This window comes from Lithobates pipiens, unplaced genomic scaffold (assembly GCF_037356315.1).
Source record: "Lithobates pipiens isolate NorthernLeopardFrog02 unplaced genomic scaffold, aLitPip1_a1.2 Scaffold_27, whole genome shotgun sequence".
In the NCBI taxonomy this organism is placed as follows: Eukaryota; Metazoa; Chordata; class Amphibia; order Anura; family Ranidae; genus Lithobates; species Lithobates pipiens.
Genome location: NW_027507788.1, coordinates 35,341,085 through 35,359,847, shown reverse-complemented (window position 1 = coordinate 35,359,847; position 18,763 = coordinate 35,341,085). Strand labels below are relative to the sequence as shown.

General features: G+C 42.3%; 1 protein-coding gene across 1 annotated transcript in view; it reads right to left on the bottom strand.

The window, feature by feature from the left end:
* Window positions 1–18,477, bottom strand: part of LOC143933768 (protein BTG3-like) — a 31,295-nt gene extending 12,818 nt beyond the window's left edge. The window contains exon 1 of the mRNA XM_077456765.1: window positions 18,363–18,477. The gene's annotated coding sequence lies outside the window, so the exon portion shown is untranslated. The remainder of the gene's footprint in view (window positions 1–18,362) is intronic.
* Window positions 18,478–18,763: the final 286 nt, after the last annotated feature.

Genomic DNA, 18,763 nt, shown 5'->3' with positions numbered 1-18,763 from the left:
GCATCTCTAGTTCTTGTACTAGCTGCATTTTACTGTATGGAGGATGTCAATAGGCTAATAGCACAGTCAAGTTCAGGTACTTGTATTAGCTGCATTTTACTCTACAAGGGATGACAAGAGGCTAATAAACAAGTCAGATCCAGGTACTTATATTAGCTGCATTTTACTGTACAGTAGATGACAAGAGGCTAACAACCAAGTCAGATCCAGGTACTTATATTAGCTGCATTTTACTGTACAGAGTCTGACAAAAGGCTAACAACCCTGTAAGATTCAGGTACTCGTACTAGCTGCATTTTACTTTACAAAGGACACCAATAGGCTAACAACTAAGTCAAATGCAGCTACATGTACTAGCTGCATTTTACTGATCAGGGGATTACAACCAAGTCAGATTCAGGTACATTTACTAGCTGCATTTTACTGTACAGAGGATGGCAAGAGGCTAACAACCCTGTAAGATTCAGGTACTTGTACTAGTTGCATTTCATCGTATGGAGGATGTCAATAGGCCAATAACCATGTAGGATTTAGATACTTATACTAGCTGCATTATACTGTACAGGGATGACAAGAGGCTAACAATACTGTAAGATTCAGGTACTTGTATTAGCTGCTTTGTACTGTACAGGGATGACATCAGACTAACAACCAAGTCAGATTCAGGTGCTTGTACTAGCTGCATTTCATTGTAGGGAGGATGTCAATAGGCTAATAACCATGTAAGTTTCAGGTACTTGTACTAGCTGCATTTTACTGTACAGAAGATGAGAAGAGGTTAACAGCCAAGTCAGATTCAGGTACTTGTATTAGCTGCATTTTACTGTACAGAGGATGACAAGAGGCTAACAACCCTGTAAGATTCAGGTACTTGTACTAGTTGCATTTCATTGTATGGAGGATGTTAATAGGCCAATAACCATGTAGGATTTAGATACTTATACTAGCTGCATTATACTGTACATGGATGACAAGAGGCTAACAACACTGTAAGATTCAGGTACTTGTATTAGCTGCTTTGTACTATACAGGGATGACATCAGGCTAACAACCAAGTCAGATTCAGGTACTTGTACTAGCTGCATTTCATTTTATGGAGGATGTCAATAGGCTAATGACCATGTAAGTTTCAGGTACTTGTACTAGCTGCATTTTACTATACAGAGGATGCCAATAGGCTAACTTCAAAGTCGGGTACTTGTATTAGCTGCATTTTACTGTACGGAGGATGACAATAAGCCAACGACCAAGTAAAACTTGCAACAGGTTAACAACCCAGTCAAATTCAGGTACTTGTACTAGCTGCATTTTACTATAAAGGGGGTGGCAATAGGTTAACAACCAAGTACACTCCAGGTACTTGTACTAGCTGCATTTAACTTCACAAAAGGATGCCAATAGGCTAACAACTAAGTCAAATTCAGTTACATGTACTAGCTGCATTTTACTGATCAGGGGATTACAACCGAGTCAGATTCAGGTACTTGTACTAGCTTAATTTTACTGTATAGAGGATGACAAGAGGCTAACAACCCTGTAAGATTCAGGTACTTGTACTAGCTGCATCGTACTGTACAGAGGGTGACAACCACCAAGTCAAATTTAGGTACTTGTATTAGCTGCATTTAAAAAGAAATTGACAATTTTTTTTCAAGAATATACAACTGTAAAAAAAATTTGTTTTTTTTTTTTCACTTCCGTCTGGAGTTCAGCTGTAAACTGCCACCACTTGGAGGACCAAGTCCAAAGCAATAAACCCTGAGCATCATTATTGCCACATTGCCAGTCAGACAATTAATGACTAAACCACTTCCTGCAAAAAAAAAAAAGCACAAAAGGTCTTTCAGTTGCAGCGTGCCCCAACCCAACTTCCTCCTGTGTGCAAAGTGACTCGTAGGTGGAAGAGGATGACGGACAGATCAGGTGATGACACCACGCCGTAACATCAGCAACAGCCTGCCATCTGTGACCCCCATCTCCGCCTTTCCTTTGCCGTCTGTTTCATCAGCTTAGCAGACAAAGAATTTACTGTGGATGAGTGGCCCGGGAAGGAACACGCCATGTGCAGAGTCAGGCGAGGACGCTGCTGTGCGTGTAATAAGAACCGCCTGTGACGCAGCAAAGCTGTGCACTTCAATGACAGCGTGCAACTGCGTCTCGTACAAAAAAACAAAAAGCACAAAAACAATTAGGGCTCATTCGCACCATACGCAGGCTAAGCGCATAGACAAGGAAATTTGCCTTATGTCCTACTGGTTCAGTTCCTATAATTGTGTGCTGTGGTGCATAGAAAGGAATAACATGTAATTATGTGGCATTTCAATAAAGTAAAAAAAAAAAAAAAAAAAAAAAAAAACTTAAATCTGATGTCATAATGCATGGCACCATACGCAGGCTAAGCACATAGACAAGGAAATTTGCCTTATGTCCTACTAGTTCAGTTCCTATAAATAAAATTGTGTGATGCGGTGCTTAGAAAGGAATAAAATTTAATTTTGTGACATTCCAATAAAGTTAAAAAAAGAAACACTTAAATCTGATGTCACAATGCATGGAACCATACGCAGTCTAAGCGCATAGACAAGGAAATTTGCCTTATGTCCTACTAGTTCAGTTACTATAAAAAAAAGTGTGTTGTGGGGCATAGAAAGGAATAAAATAAAATTTTGGGACATTTCAATAAAGTTAAAAAACAAACACTTAAATCTGATGTCACAATGCATGGCACCACCCCTTTACAGCACACATTAGCAGTTGTGCTTTTCAAAGGGCATAAAATGCACCAACTGGTGTGAATGGGCCCTCACTCAGAGACACTTACATACCACACAATTTATCGGGCTTAGTCGCCTTTATGGCTAAGCACCCAGTGGGCGAGGCGAAACGTGTCACTGCTATGACTAAGCCCCGTGGGTGGGACGAAATGCGTCACCGCTATGTGAAAACGTCAGGCGGTGTGGTCAGGGGAGGAGCGCTTGCTGAGGCTTCCTACGGGAAGGGAGGGAGAGCCGCTTGTGCGATGTGTGTTATTGTCACAGCTGGATGTGTCATTTAAATGGCAGCACCCCTACGCCTAAGGACCGAGGGGAAAATACGACACACTCCTGCTTGGAGCTGCAAAGTCTTCTTAGGTCACTGTACAAAGTGACAGGTTCCCAATGTGCTTAAGAAATTAACATGCATCTAAGCCCAAACACTTTTTTTGTTTTTTTGGATAGGGTGATGGCTGGTTGGCAACGTAGATGCCCTTTTTTACCATCTGCGCCCCCATTGGGGAGACTCACCATATTCCTCCTGGTGACCAAAACCTCAAAAAATCCAAAAATGTGAGTAGTCACCATAACAGTGATAAGAGGTTGGTCTTCCAATGGGAGCACTTCTTCCGGTAACAAGTGATCAAGAGAGATTTTCCCTCCCTTTGGAAAGATTTCCTCTCACTTCCTGTTGTGGGATAAGGAAAATGTCCCAGATGGGACACAGAGGGCAAGCAAAAATAACCTGGAAGGGGTCTTAACCCTTCCATACTCTACAAAGGGATAGGTTCCCAATGTGATTATTAAGAAATGAAAGTGTATCTAAGCCCAAACATTTTTTTTGTTTTTTTGGATAGGGTGATGGCTGGTTGGCAACGTAGATGCCCTTTTTACCATCTGCGTCCCCATTGGGGAGACTCACCATATTCCCTCCCTTAGGAGAGATCTCCTCTCACTTCCCGTTGTGGGATAAGGAAAATGTCCCAAATGGGACACAGAGGGCAAGCAAACATAACCTGGAAGGGGGTCTTAACCCTTGCATACTTTATCCAAAAACAAATATATATATATATATATATATATATATATATATATATATATATATATATATATATATTTGTTTTGGTTTTAGACTGGTGCAAAAATGTATTATTTTATATAAAGAAGATGTGGATTTTCTAGTATTTTAGTTTTTGCCTGTGTCCACATTGGAGAGATAGGCCATCCCTTAGGCTCCAGTCTCGCCAGTGCAATTCCAAAGCCATGCAATTTCCAGTGCGACTTATTACACGCTATAGCATTCAAGTCGCAAGAAAAGTCTCAAAGTAGAGCAGGAACCTTTTTTGACTTGAATTGCTCTAATTAGAACAGGGGCCATTAAAACACATGGTTTTTGACTTCCCAAGTCACACTAGTGGGAACAGAGCCTTACTGTCCTGACAAGATGTAACGGTAGATCTCTACAAGAGGGGGATCTGCTCAATCCCAAGGAAAATAAAGAGTTTCGGTAGGAGGTTAGGCCTTACCTATTGTTCTGGAAGTACGAGTTCCTTGGTTTCTTAAAGGGTTAGTCCATACAAAACTGTTCTTTGGGGTTTTGGTAAATGGTGAAGAACCCTCCCCAGACAGCTGAGTGAGGGGGACATGTCGTGGTTCTATGAAGGCAAACTACGAGATCTCTCCAACGGGGGGACCCAGGGGGATCTGCTCAATCTCAATCCCAAGGAAAATAAAGAGTTTCAGTAGGAAGTTAGGCCTTGCCTATTTTTCTGGAAGTACGAGTTCCTTGGTTTCTTAAAGGGTTAGTCCATACAAAACTGTTCTTTGGGTCTTTGGTAAATGGTGAAGAACCTTCCCCAGGCAGCTGAGCAGTTAGCTGGGTGAGAGGGACATGTCGTGGTTCTATGAAGGCAAACTATGAGATCTCTCCAACAGGGGGACCCAGGGGGATCTGCTCAATCTCAATCCCAAGGAAAATAAAGAGTTTCAGTAGGAGGTTAGGCCTTACCTATTCCTCTGGAAGTACGAGTTCCTTGGTTTCTTAAAGGGTTAGTCCATACAAAACTGTTCTTGGGTTTTTGGTAAATGGTGAAGAACCTTCCCCAGACAGCTGAGAAGTTAGCTGGGTGAGGGGGACATGTCGTGGTTCTACGAAGGCAAACTATGAGATCTCTCCAACAGGGGGACCCAGGGGGATCTGCTCAATCTCAATCCCAAGGAAAGTAAAGAGTTTCAGTAGGAGGTTAGGCCTTACCTATTCTTCTGGAAGTACGAGTTCCTTCGTTTCTTAAAGGGTTAGTCCATACAAAACTGTTCTTTGGGTTTTTGGTAAATGGTGAAGAACCCTCCCCAGACAGCTGAGCAGTTAGCTGGATGAGGGGGACATGTCATTGTTCTATGAAGGCAAACTATGAGATCTCTCCAACAAGGGGACCCAGGGGGATCTGCTCAATCTCAACCCCAAGGAAAATAAAGAGTTTCAGTAGGAGGTTAGGCCTTACCTATTCTTCTGGAAGTACGAGTTCCTTGGTTTCTTAAAGGGTTAGTCCATACAAAACTAGTCTTTGGGTTTTTGGTAAATGGTGAAGAACCCTCCTCAGACAGCTGAGCAGTTAGCTGGGTGAGGGGGACATGTCGTGGTTCTATGAAGGCGACGTAAACTAGAGAATTCTCACCACTTCAGTTTCCAAAAATATTAAAAGCTGCCCAGCAACTCTGCCCACCCACCACCCCCATAAAGATAACCATCAAGATGTTTAACTACGACTCATAGTCATAGCTTCCTTCCTGTGTTATGTGCGACTCGCTGCTCTACATTTGTTAAAGACCTTGGTTCTTTCTGCTGAATGTTTGAAGGTTTTAGTGGCTTCCTCCATCTCTATTTATATGTATATCGCTGTGTACTAAACACTTTCGCCAACCCCCACTTCAACAACTTCCTTCTTGTCCTGAGTGTTTAAGTTGAGCTTTAAGTTAAATTTTTCTTTTAGACCTTTGTAAACTGAATAATGTTAATACATTTTTGGGATAAAATTAATTAAATTGACCTTAAACTTAATAAGTTGACCCTAAAGTGTATCTAATGTAGGGTTGAACCAAGGCTTGGCCATATTTGGTGATTGACCTTGTCCAAATATGGCCAAGTGATTTAGACCCAAGCCTTGGTTCAACCCTTCATAAATGTAGGCCTAAATAGCTTCTGCTACAGGACTTTGGTAAAACCCAAATTTTAATCATGATCAAGATACTGATCCGTACAGACACTATATTAGTAATGGCGGTGATAAGCGACTTGTAGTGTGACTGTGAGGCGGACAATCTGATGCTAACGGACAATGGCTGGAAGGGATACTGACACTGACGTTGCTAGTGAGACTAATACAATGATCAGTGATAATACTGTACACTGTACTAATGGCAGTAGCTGGGTGACAGGAGTGCTCAGAAGGGCGATCAAGAGGTTAACTACGTGCTTAACAAGTGTATGTGTGTCGCTTTTACTCACCGATCATCTGGCTAGAGTCTCTCTTCTGAACGGTAGCTGAAAGCAGGGAAAAATCCAGCCAGATATGTGGGTTGTGTTTACTAGCACAGAGATCTATGTGCTGTAATTGGCCACAGCCAATCAGCAGGTATACAGCCAAAATGATGGGCTGTAACCTGCTGACAAACTCATGCTGTGTACAATCAAAGCACAGGTTGGTGGTGGTGGTGGTGGGGGGGGGGGGGGGGGCATAAATGCACGCCTCTAAACTGGGAAGTACACTGAATTAGATCTCTCCATAAAGAGTACCTGTCACATTGCCTATTGCTGTCAAAGAATATTTACATATTGACAGCAATAAAAGTGATCAAAAAATAAATAAATTAAAGCAAAGGTGAAAAAAAAAAATATATAAAAAAATTGATAATAAAAAAAAAAAAAGGAAAATTGAACATGCCCCCCGTCCCCCGATGCTATCACGCAAAAGCGAACACACGCATGCACGTAAACAGCAATCAAAGAATATTTACATTTCTTGTGACAGCAATAAAAGTGATCAAAAACTAAATTAATTAAAGCAACGGTGAAAAAAATAAAAAAATGTATAATAAAAATAAAAGGAAAATTGAGCGTGCCCCCTGTCCCCCGATGCTATCACGCAAAAGCGAACACACGCATGCACGTAAGCAACAATCAAAGAATATTTACATTTCTTGTGACAGCAATAAAAGTGATCACAAAATAAATAAATTAAAGCAACGGTAAAAAAAAAAAAATTTAAATAAAAAGGAAAATTTAAAGTGCCCCCCACCCCCCGATTCTATCATGCAAAAGCTAACGCGCGCATGCGTGTAAACAGCAATCGTTATACACATGTGAGGTATCACCGTGAACGTCAGATCATGGGCAGTAATTCTAGCACCAGACCTCCTCTGTACTTCTAAAGTGATAACATGTAAAGGCTTTTAAAGTGTCACCTATGGATAGCAAAATTTACGCAGTTTTCCGCTGCTGCACGGGCATGCAAAATTTTAAAGCATGACATGTTAGGTATCTATTTACTCGGTATAGCATTGTCTTTTTTATTCTAAAAAAGTTAGTTATGTATTGTGTTTTTTTGCACTAAAATGCAAAAAAGTGTATTTTTCCCCCAAAAAAATGCGTTCGAAAAAACTCTGCAAATATCATGTGATATAAAAAATTGCAATCCCACCCATTTATTCTCTAGGGCCTCTGCTTTAAAAAATATATATATAACGTTTGAGGGTTCTAGCTAGTTTTCTAGCAAAAAATAAAAAAAATTTAGAAAACGTGTAAAAAAAAAAGGCCTGAAGATCAAGTAAATACTAAATACCGTGTGAAATAAAAAATTGCAACACCCACCAATTTATTCTCTAGGGCCTCTGCTTTAAAAAAATATACAGTATATAATGTTTGGGAGTTCTACCTAATTTTCTAGCAAAAAAATACAAATTTTTACATGTAAACAAAAAGTGTCAAAAAAAGGCCCGGAGGTCAAGGGGTTATATAAGGCAACAAAGAGCTTCTTCAAATATATTTGTGATCCACTAATGATGAGAGCTGTTTATAGCATGTTACTCATGCTTGCTGGGGCATTACTGTTATGAAAATGGTGCAATCAACGGTAACAAGGAAATTGTAAAAGTGGAAACGAGTTTATCGTGTTCTGGAAGAAAAGTGTTACAGGAAGTCTGGATCACGCCGGTTTCTTGGTAAACATTGTGCCTCACTGAACATCTGATGGGAGGCCATTTCACAAGAACTTGCCAGGGCGGCTGGAATGTATACAAACAATATACATCATCTCCGGTTGTGTAAAGACCCTGTGGTCTACAGATCTTAAAAGAACTGGTTGATCTTATTTTTTGCAAACGAGTTCTCACAAAGAGCTTCCAGAATGCTGGAAAACTTCTAGTTGACCCCCGTGCCCATTATGATGTAAACCACGCAATCCACAAATGCTGTAAACTATTCCTGAGCCAGTGGCACCTGTAGTGTGAATGGCCAGACTAACTGCTGACGAACACCTGCCTACCTACCTACCTACTTTATCTACAGATGATTCTTCTCCAAGTTCCCACAAATGCCTGGGGAGGGCAACATATACTCTCTGTTGAAGGACAGGTCAACCCGACCAATATCTTTGCTTCAGTGACGATCACACGTTGGGTTGTTGAGTTTCTTTTTGCGTTGCACCAATACCGATATAGGTTGCCGATACACAAAGTACTTGTACTCGCGCAAATGCTCCATATTAATACCTTGCTCCTCACGCCACCACTTCCTCCTTCTTCTTCTTCTGCTCCTCCTCCCCCACCACCACCACTCGATACCCTGTATTGTCAAAACAGCAAGTCCACCTTTCAAAAATGCTGCCTAATTCCGCCTGGCATTGAAAGTTTTGAAATAACGCAATGCCAGCAGTAGAGGAGGCTTGTTGACTCCTGGGTTTGATGGCACTGAAATCCCTGGAGCCAACTGGAGACCTCGCCTCAGCGACAAGGCCTGGAAATGTGGAACATTTCGACAAAATAAAAGTAGTTATACAACCAATTTAAAAGAAAATGACACTAAAAATAGTTATCGGTAATTGGCATCTGCGAATACTCAGTATTGGTAGTCGTAATCAGTTTTAGCACCTGGCCCAGAGCGGATTGAAGGCAGGATGGTGGCTTTACCGTTCTGACTGAACATTATGATGGGGGTGTGCAGGGCGGAGATCCGTGTGTTCCTCTGACAGCGAGTGAGGAGTATGACAGCCGATAAGCGGCTTTTCGCAGAGGGGACATCTGCAACGATAATCAGTGCTCCTCATCAGTGTCACCTTTCAGTGATGCCTGTTATTGCCCATCAGTGTGTCCTCATCAGTGCAAATCAGTGCCACTTATCAGAGCCCATCGGTGTTGCATATCAGTGCCCGTCAGTGCTGCACATTAGTTCCTCCCCATCAGTGCAAATCAGTGGCAGCTATCAGTGCCCATCAATGCTGCATATCAGTGCCCATCAGTGCTGCATATAAGTTCCTCCTCATCAGTGCCCATCAGTCCTGCATATTAGTTACTCATCAGTGCCCATCAGTGCCACCTCATCAGCGCACATCAGTGAAGAAGAAAAATTACTTATTTACAAAATTTTATTACAGAAACTAAAAAAAAAAAAATATATATATATATAAAAATGTATTATATTATAAAATATATATAATAATGTATAGGTATGTAATGTAGATATATAATAACGAATATTATAATATATATTTTTATATATATTGTATGTATGTATGTGTGTATATATATATATATATATATATATATATATACACATACACACACACATACATACAATATATATAAAAATATATATTATAAAATCTATATTATAATATTCGTTATTAATAGTCATTTTTCTTCTTCACTGATGTGCGCTGATGAGGCTTGTATGTATGTGTATATTATATATATATATATATATATATATATATATATATATGTTTATTTATTTATTTTTTAATTATTGGTCTTTTTTCATTTGTTTAGCAAAAAATAAAAAAAAACTGCGGTGAATAAAATCCACCAAAAGAAATCTCTATTTGTGTGAAAGAAATTATAAAAATGTCATATAGGTGCAGTGTTGCATGACCGCGCAATTGTCATTCTAAGTGCAACAGCGCTGAAAGCTGAGAATTGGCCTGGGCAGGAAGGGGGTAAAAGTGCCCAGTATTGAAGTGGTTGAAAAACTGGTATTGGTACACCCCTAAGCGTCTATGACACATATCACATGATCTGCTGCCATAGGTTTCCAATGGTGTCTCCAGTAGATATCACATAACTGACCAATGGGGATCTCAGTAGCTTTTCCGTGCCTTTTGTTAAGGCATATCTATAGAAAAATGTAATGTTGAGTGGAGAAGAGTTAGAACCTGTCAGGATTTTATTGCTGTGTGTGTCCCCATTGAGAAGATGTTCCTGCACTTCCTGTTCCAGGGAAACTACAGGAAGTGGAAAGCCCACATCTGAAAGTTGGCTCCAGCACAAGTGTCCCAATGGAACGATTTCCCAACCAAACATTTGGGATTCCTTTTCACTTTTTACGCTATTTGGCAATGGTCCCAGGACAAATAGCCAGGTTCGATCGCCCCGATAGGGACACGGAGATCAATATAAAACTGACAAAAGGTTATAACTCTTGTATACCAATACTAGCAAAACAAAAAGTTTGGGCTGGAAGTAACTTTTTGGCTTTAAAAAAAAGAGAAAGTGATAGCAAGTTCTAGGTGGAACACAGGTCCACTTTAGGTATATATGTGCCGGTACGTTGTGTACATTTAGTATGCAATTTCTCCGTGACCTGCATAACTTTCACTAGAAATGTTTACAACGTGAAGGAAATAGCTTGTGAAGTTCAGCTGAGCAGGTTATGTAAATGAGGTCTTATGACGGCGAATACCAGGAAAACTATCAGCACATCTGTTCCCTGAAATGGACTGAACAACGTCTAGAAGACAACTTGTCTGGGACTTCCCAGAGCTACTTTCCGATAGCCTTCGAAATTCCCTAAACTTTCGCCACTCCTCAGATACCTAGTCAAAGCATTGGCAGGAAACGGGTTCCTATTCCTATAGGAAGAATACGAATTATGGTCATTTTGGACAGTTTTAAGCCCTTGCACACACGATCGGAGAATCCGTCGGAATGTGTCCTATCGGACCGTGTTGTCGGATAATCCGACTGTGTGTGGTATGCATCGGAATGTTTCCGTAGGACCCAAATTTCCAACTTGTTGGAAATATTTCCCCACCAACTGGTCCGATAGCACATACTCCGGTCATGTGTAGAGAATTTTGATCGGACCAAGTGCCACGCATGCTCAGATCAAATTCCTACATCAAAGCTATTGGCTACCAGTCTGAATGTAGTCCCATCGTAATGAAATTACGTCATCACGTTCTGAAAGATCGGATTTTTCGACAACTTAGTCCAACCGTGTGTATGCAACAGTTTCGGACAAAATCCGACGGACAAAATCCGACGGATTTGGTTGTCGAAATCTCCGACCGTGTGTACAGGGGCTTAGACCCTATAGTTGGGGAGGAACTACAAGTCATCGCAAGACCTGCTAACCAGGTCTCAATCCTGACCAATAAAAAACAGAGCTTAGCAACTGATTACATTGATAGATATAAACTGGGAAACTCGGTGGACTCAAACGTTGAATATCTTTAATGGCTACAAAAGTGCATCCAGTAAAACAATGCTAACGTGTTTCAGCATGATATCAGTGGGAGGAATAGTGCCCCATCATTGATATCAGTGGGAGGAACAGTGCCCCAACATTGATATAACTGGGAGGAATAGTGCCCCATCATTGATATCAGTGGGAGGAATAGTGCCCCATCATTGATATCAGTGGGAGGAATAGTGCCCCATCATTGATATCAGTGGGAGGAATAGTGCCCCATCATTGATATCAGTGGGAGGAATAGAGCCCCTTCATTGATATCAGTGGGAGGAATAGTGCCCCATCATTGATATCAGTGGGAGGAACAGTGCCCCATCATTGATATAAGTGGGAGGAATAGTGCCCTATTATTGATATCAGTAGGAGGAATAGTGTCCCATCATTGATATCAGTGGGAGGAATAGTGCCCCATCATTGATATCAGTGGGAGGGATAGTGTCCTATCATTGATATCAGTGGGAGGAATAGTGCCCCATCATTGATATCAGTGGGAGGGATAGTGTCCTATCATTGATATCAGTGGGAGGAATAGTGCCCCATCATTGATATCAGTGGGAGGGATAGTGTCCTATCATTGATATCAGTGGGAGGAATAGTGCCCCATCATTGATATCAGTGGGAGGGATAGTGTCCTATCATTGATATCAGTGGGAGGAATAGTGCCCCATCATTGATATCAGTGGGAGGGATAGTGTCCTATCATTGATATCAGTGGGAGGAATAGTGCCCCATCATTGATATCAGTGGGAGGGATAGTGTCCTATCATTGATATCAGTGGGAGGAATAGTGCCCCATCATTGATATCAGTGGGAGGAATAGTGCCCCATCATTGATATCAGTGGGAGGGATAGTGTCCCATAATTGGTGTCAGTGGGAGGAATAGTACCCCATCATTGGTGTCAGTAAAAGAATAGTGCCCCATCATTGAGTAAGGCCACAGTGGCATGATCTTCTATCATGACACTGTGGCCTTACTCATATGCCAGAAGAAAGGCCACGCTATAGCATTGTTTTACTGGATGTACATGTGCAGCCAATAAAGATTTCCAACAGTAGAGTCCAGTAGAGAGTATGGCCAGCTTAAAGGAGGTTGTAAAATCAGATTGAAATGTTTATGGTTAGCTTTAGAACAAGGAGGAAGCACTAAATTGAATAAACTTTTTACGCATGCACACCACACCCATTTGTTGACCTACTCCAGGTGTAAGGATTACAGGTAAATCCCTCACCATTGCTCGAAATCAGTAAATTGCAGTTATTAAGTATCCAGGTGAGACCAAAAATAGATAAAACAGTTGCTTCTTCTTTGATTTTCTTGAGGTCACAAAACCAACTTTTTCAGCCAGACAATGGATCCATAGAGTCACATGTCAGCACATGGCCTTGTGGCATCAGCCTAAACCATGGGTCTTCAAACTATGGCCCTCCAGTTGTTCAGGAACTACAATTCCCATCATGCCTAGTCATGTCTGCGAATGTCAGAGTTTTACAATGCCTCATGGGATGTGTAGTTTCACAACAGCTGGAGGGCCGTAGTTTGAGGATCCCTGGCCTAAACCATCCCTTGCCATGGAAGTCAAAAATAGGTTTTCATTATGGCACAAGATCGTACAAACTTGTCACGAGAAAGTTTTGTATGGTAGCAGCGTTGGCCCGTATCATCCAATTTTAGGATGCCCACACACACTTATTCAAATTCAATTACCTTTTCAGTACCATAAATACCCAATGGATTAAAGTAGCCTACCACCAACATTTTGTACCAGATGGTAAAATGATATAAAGGTTGGTGGTTGGCCGCCATAACCTTGGTTGGTGTTTGTGATTGAAAACTGCTTAAAACTATGTGTGTAGCCAGCACTGCTCCGGTCAAAGGCCGCCAGTTTTTTCATGAAATTCCAAAAATATAAAGATACCAAAAACTGATCACAGGTAGGTGTAAGGCTAATGTTTTTTTTAAAAAATGACCACTTGAACTCAACTTTTTGCTCTTGTCAAAGGATTGCATGTTCCCCAACTCCTAAATTCTACACCAGCCTTTCCCAAACATTTTAGGCAACCCCTAAATTAATTTTGAGGGCTCGAAGGAACACTTACTAAAACCAATTAATCGGGAGTTAATGGTCCTTTACATTGGTGGTCAGAAGGAACAATTCAATGCTTACAGACAGCTAATTTGTGTGATTCTGCTGGCTTTGCCAAGTGTTGTTGGTCCTGGGACAATGCAAGCACCATCAAATGGAAGGTCAACCAACCACAGCTCAAGAAACCCTTATGCCGCGTACACACGGTCGAACTGTTTGATGTACTTAGTCCGTCATACAATCCGACGGACAATCCGGCGTACTTTCCACTGAACGGACTTGACCACACACGGATACACAAACAGTCCGACGAAAGCTTGCGCGATGACGTACAGCACGTACGACGGGACTAGAAATAGGAAGTCCAAGACACAGCAAAGCCCTGTAAATCCTTTCTGGGCATGCGCCATTCTTAGTCCGTCGGACTAGCATACTGACGACCGTATTGTCCGCTGAAACCAAAGTACGACGGACAGATTTTTGGAAAAAACAAAATTCTTAGTACTCCGGACTGCACGCTGAAAAAGTCCGCTGAAGCCCACACACGAGCGGATTGTCCGCTGAAATGTGTTTCAACGGACTAAGTACGTCAAACAGTTCGACCGTGTGTACGCGGCATTAGAAACCTTGAGGGTTACACTTTACACTTTAAGCCCCTGTTCACACGGTCGAAAATTCAGACGGAAAATGTCCGATCGGACCGTGTTGTCGGATAATCCGACCGTGTGTGGGCTACATCGGACTTTTTCCGTCGGAATGTCCGACCAACAAAGTTTGAGAGCTGGATATAAAATTTTCCGACAACGTGATCCGATTGGACTTTGTCCGATCGTTTGTAGAGAATCCCGTTCGGACAAAGTGCCACGCATGCTCAGATCAAATTACGAGACCAAAGCTATTGGCTACTAGCCACAACGTGGTCCCGTCGTAACGAATGAACGTCATCACGCTCCGATCGATCGGATTTTCCGACAACTTTGTCCGACCGTGTGTATGCAACACCAGTTTTGGACAAAATCCGTCAGAAAAAATCTGACGGATTTTGTTGTCGGAATGTCCGGCCGTGTGTACAAGGGCTAACACTGGTTGAGAATGGTTGTTATACACCTTCAGGGTGCTGATGACCATCACGAAATTCAATGGACCATTATTTAAGGGCACAGAGATGTGGAACCAGTTCTGCTTGCTGGTTCACCTAAGTCATTCTAGGTTTATCTCTAGCTATGGTGGTTCTACAAGCCTCAATATGAAAGCATATGGTGGGACTAGTAGCCCAGACAAAGCTAAAGGATCACAGAAGCTTGTCCCAAAACTTTCTATCTCTCCTGAAAGTATCACGATTTCCATCTCCTAAATTCTATACCTTCATGCTGCTGATGACCTTCACAATTGTTCCATAATTCAAGGACACAGAAATAAAGAACCATTTTAGCTTGTGGGCACACCTAAAGCAATCCTAGGATTCTCTTTAGCTATAGCGGAACTTCAATACTTAACAGGAATGCAGATGCTGTTACTTGTAGTCCCGCCACAACTAAGGGATAACAGATGAGCTTATCCCGAAACTTTTTGCCTTAGTCTCACCTCAATGCGATCACATATTCCCCATTTCCTAAACTCTACACTGTCCCACTTTTGATGACTATCAAAAAGGTTGACCACTTCGTTATTAAAGAAACTATATCATCATTCAAAGATACAGAAAATCTCAGAATGAATGGAGATGCTGGGACTTGTAGTCCTACCACAACTATGTGGTCACATGTTCCCAGTCTTCACTGTTGATGACTTTGAGGAAGACCAACATATTAAGAAAGAAACAATATGGTCCTTATAAGGCATAGAAAATCTCAACATGAATGGAGATGTTGGGACTTGTAGTCCCACCACAACTAAAGGGTCACAGACGAGCTTAACCTGAAACTTTTTGTCCTGGTCTCTTCTCAACGGGATCACAGATGGGCTTACCATGAAACTTTTTGTCCTGGTATCTTCTTAATGGGATCATAGATGGGCTTATCCTAAAACTTTTTGTCCTTGTCTCAAGCCACATGGTCCCAGACTCCGCTGCTGATGACTTTGAGGACAATCTCATTATAAAATAGCTCCTATCGGCCTTCAATGGCACAGAAAATCTCAGCATGTATGGAGATGCTGGGACTTGTAGTCCTACCACAACTACAGTAAAAGGTCATAGATGGACTTATCCTGAAACTTTCTGTCCACAGAAATTCTCAGCATGACCAGTGATGATGGGACTTGTCTTACCACAGCTAAAAGGTCACTGATGGGCTCATCCTGAAACTTTTTGTCCTCATCTCAAGTCACATGGTCCCAGTCCCACCATTGATGACCATGAGGAAGCCCAAAACATTAAGAAAGAGACAATACGGTCATTTAAAGGCACAGAAAACCTAAACATGATCAGATTATTGCTGGGACTTGTAGTCCCACCACAACTAAAGGGTCACAGATCAGCTTAACCTTAAACTTTTTGTCCTGGTCTCTTCTCAACTGGATCACAGATGGGCTTACCCTGAAACTTTTTGTCTTTATCTCAAGTCACATGGTCCCAGTCCCACCATTGATGACCATGAGGAAGCCCAAAACACTAAGAAAGAGACAATACGGTCCTTTAAAGGCACAGAAAACCTAAACATGATCAGATTATTGCTGGGACTTGTAGTCCCACCACAACTAAAGGGTCACAGATGGGCTTACCCTGAAACTTTTTGTCCTCGTCTCAAGTCACATGCCCACGGAAAATCTCAGGCTGGATGGACATGCTGGGACCTGTAGTCCCACCACAACTAAAGGGTCACAGATGAGCTTACCCTGAAACTTTTTGTCCTCGTATCTTCTCAATGGGATCACTGATGGGCTTATCCTGAAGCTTTTTGTCCTCGCCTCAAGTCACATGCTCACAATCTCCGCTGCTGATGAATTTGAGGATAATCAACGCTCATCAAGAGCACATATCCTTCAAAGGCACAGAGAAACTCAACATAAATAGGCATGCTGGCACTTGAGGTCCCACCACAACTAAAGGGTCACTGATGGGCATATACTGAAACTTTCTGTCCAAAGAAAATCTCAGAATGAAGAGAGATGCTGGAACCTCTAGTTCCACCACAGTTAAAGGGTCACAGGAGGGCTTATCCTGAAACTTTTTGCCGTTGTCTCTAGTCACATGCTCTCAGAATCCACTGTTGATGACTTTGAGGACAATCACACTTCAAAGGCACAGAAAATCTCAGCATGATCGAAGATGCTGGGACTTGTAGTCCCACCACAACTAAAGGGTCACAGGTGGACCTACCCTGAAACTTTTTGTCCTCGTCTCAAGTCACACGCTCTCAGTCTTCTGTTGATGAGTTTGAGGAAGACCAAAACAGCATGGTCCTTTAAAGGCACAGAAAATCTCAACATAATCGGAGATACTGGGACTTGTAGTCCCACCACAACTAAAGGGTCACAGGTGGGCTTACCCTGAAACTGTCTGTCCTGGTTTCTTCTCAATAGGATCACATATGGGCTTATCCTGAAACTTTTTGTCCCTGTCTCAAGTCACATGCTCTCAGTCTCTGCTGTTGATGCTTTTAAGGACGATCACCACCGTATGAAAAAGCTCATATCATCCTTAAAAGGCACAGAGAATCTTATCATAAACAGGGATGTTGGGACTTGTAGTCCCACCACAAATAAGAATCACACATGGGCTTACCCTGAAACTTTCTGCCCACAGAAAATCTCAGGATGGAGATGCTGGGTCCTGTAGTCCCACCACAACTAAAGGGTCACAGATGGGCTTACCCTGAAACTTTCAGCCCATAGAAAATCTCAGGATGGAGATGCTGGGTCCTGTAGTCCCACCACAACTAAAGGGTCACAGATGGGCTTACCCTGAAACTTTCAGCCCATAGAAAATCTCAGGATGGAGATGCTGGGTCCTGAAAGTCCCACCACAACTAAAGGGTCACAGATGGGCTTACCCTGAAACTTTCAGCCCATAGAAAATCTCAGGATGGAGATGCTGGGTCCTGAAAGTCCCACCACAACTAAAGGGTCACAGATGAGCTTACCCTGAAACTTTTTGATCCTGGTCTCTTCTCAATGGGATCGCTTTTCCTGAAACTTTTTGTCTCAAGTCACATGCTCCCAGTCTCCGCTTTTGATGACTTTGAGGACAATCGCCACCATTTGAAAGAGCTCATATCACTATTTAAAGGCACAGAGAATCTCAACATGAACAAGGATGCTGGGACTTGTAGTCCTACCAAAAATAAGGGTCACAGGTGGGCTTATCCTGAAACTTTTTGTCCTCGTCTCAAGTCACATGCTCCCAGTCTCCGCCGTTGATGACTTTGAGGACGATCAACACCATAAAAAAAAAAGGGCTCATATCATCCTTCGAAGGCACAGAAAATGACAGGGTGCCCGGAGATGCTGGGACCTGTAGTCCCACCAAAGGCACAAAGACTCTCAACATGAACAGAGATGCTGGGACTTGTAGTCCTACCACAACTAAAAGGTTCACAGATGGACTTTTCCGGATAGCAGTCCTAGGATCTAATTATGGTGGCATCACCCCAACCTAAGTTCTTCTACCAAAAAGGGAAATAAAATACAATGTATCACCCAACTTCCTCAACTAAAAAAAGAGTAAATAAAACTTTCTGAGGACTATAGAGCAGAATGTAAGTTGTTAGACTGTTGTAGGTAGGTGAGTAGAAAGGTGTGATCCCCCATGCCTGCTCCTCCCGGGCTCATGGTCCTCTTACCCGCCTGGATGTCCTCTTCTGCCCGCGTGTTCTTTGTGTCTGCCGCTCAGCATGGTGAGCCCGGACTTCCCATCACAGCTTATGAGTCACAGTCAGGGGGTGGGAATCCCCGCTGTGACGTCACAGTCCATATAGGGACATCCTGGGGAGAAGAAGCGCAGCTGTCAGTGAGCACAGGGAGAGATCGCAGAGGGGTAGGAAGAGGGGCCTCTGTTCCCCCCCTGGGGGACGGTGATCAGGAGGGGTCACTTCTATAAAGGTGTTAATTAAATTGTCAGCTCTGCTGAATAGCCCCTCCCCCCATCCCCCAACTGTTTTGTCTTTTTCGTTTGCTTATAATGTTTATAAAAAGCCTTAAAGGGGCTTTCCATTCTACAGCCAGAGGAACTATCCACAGGTGG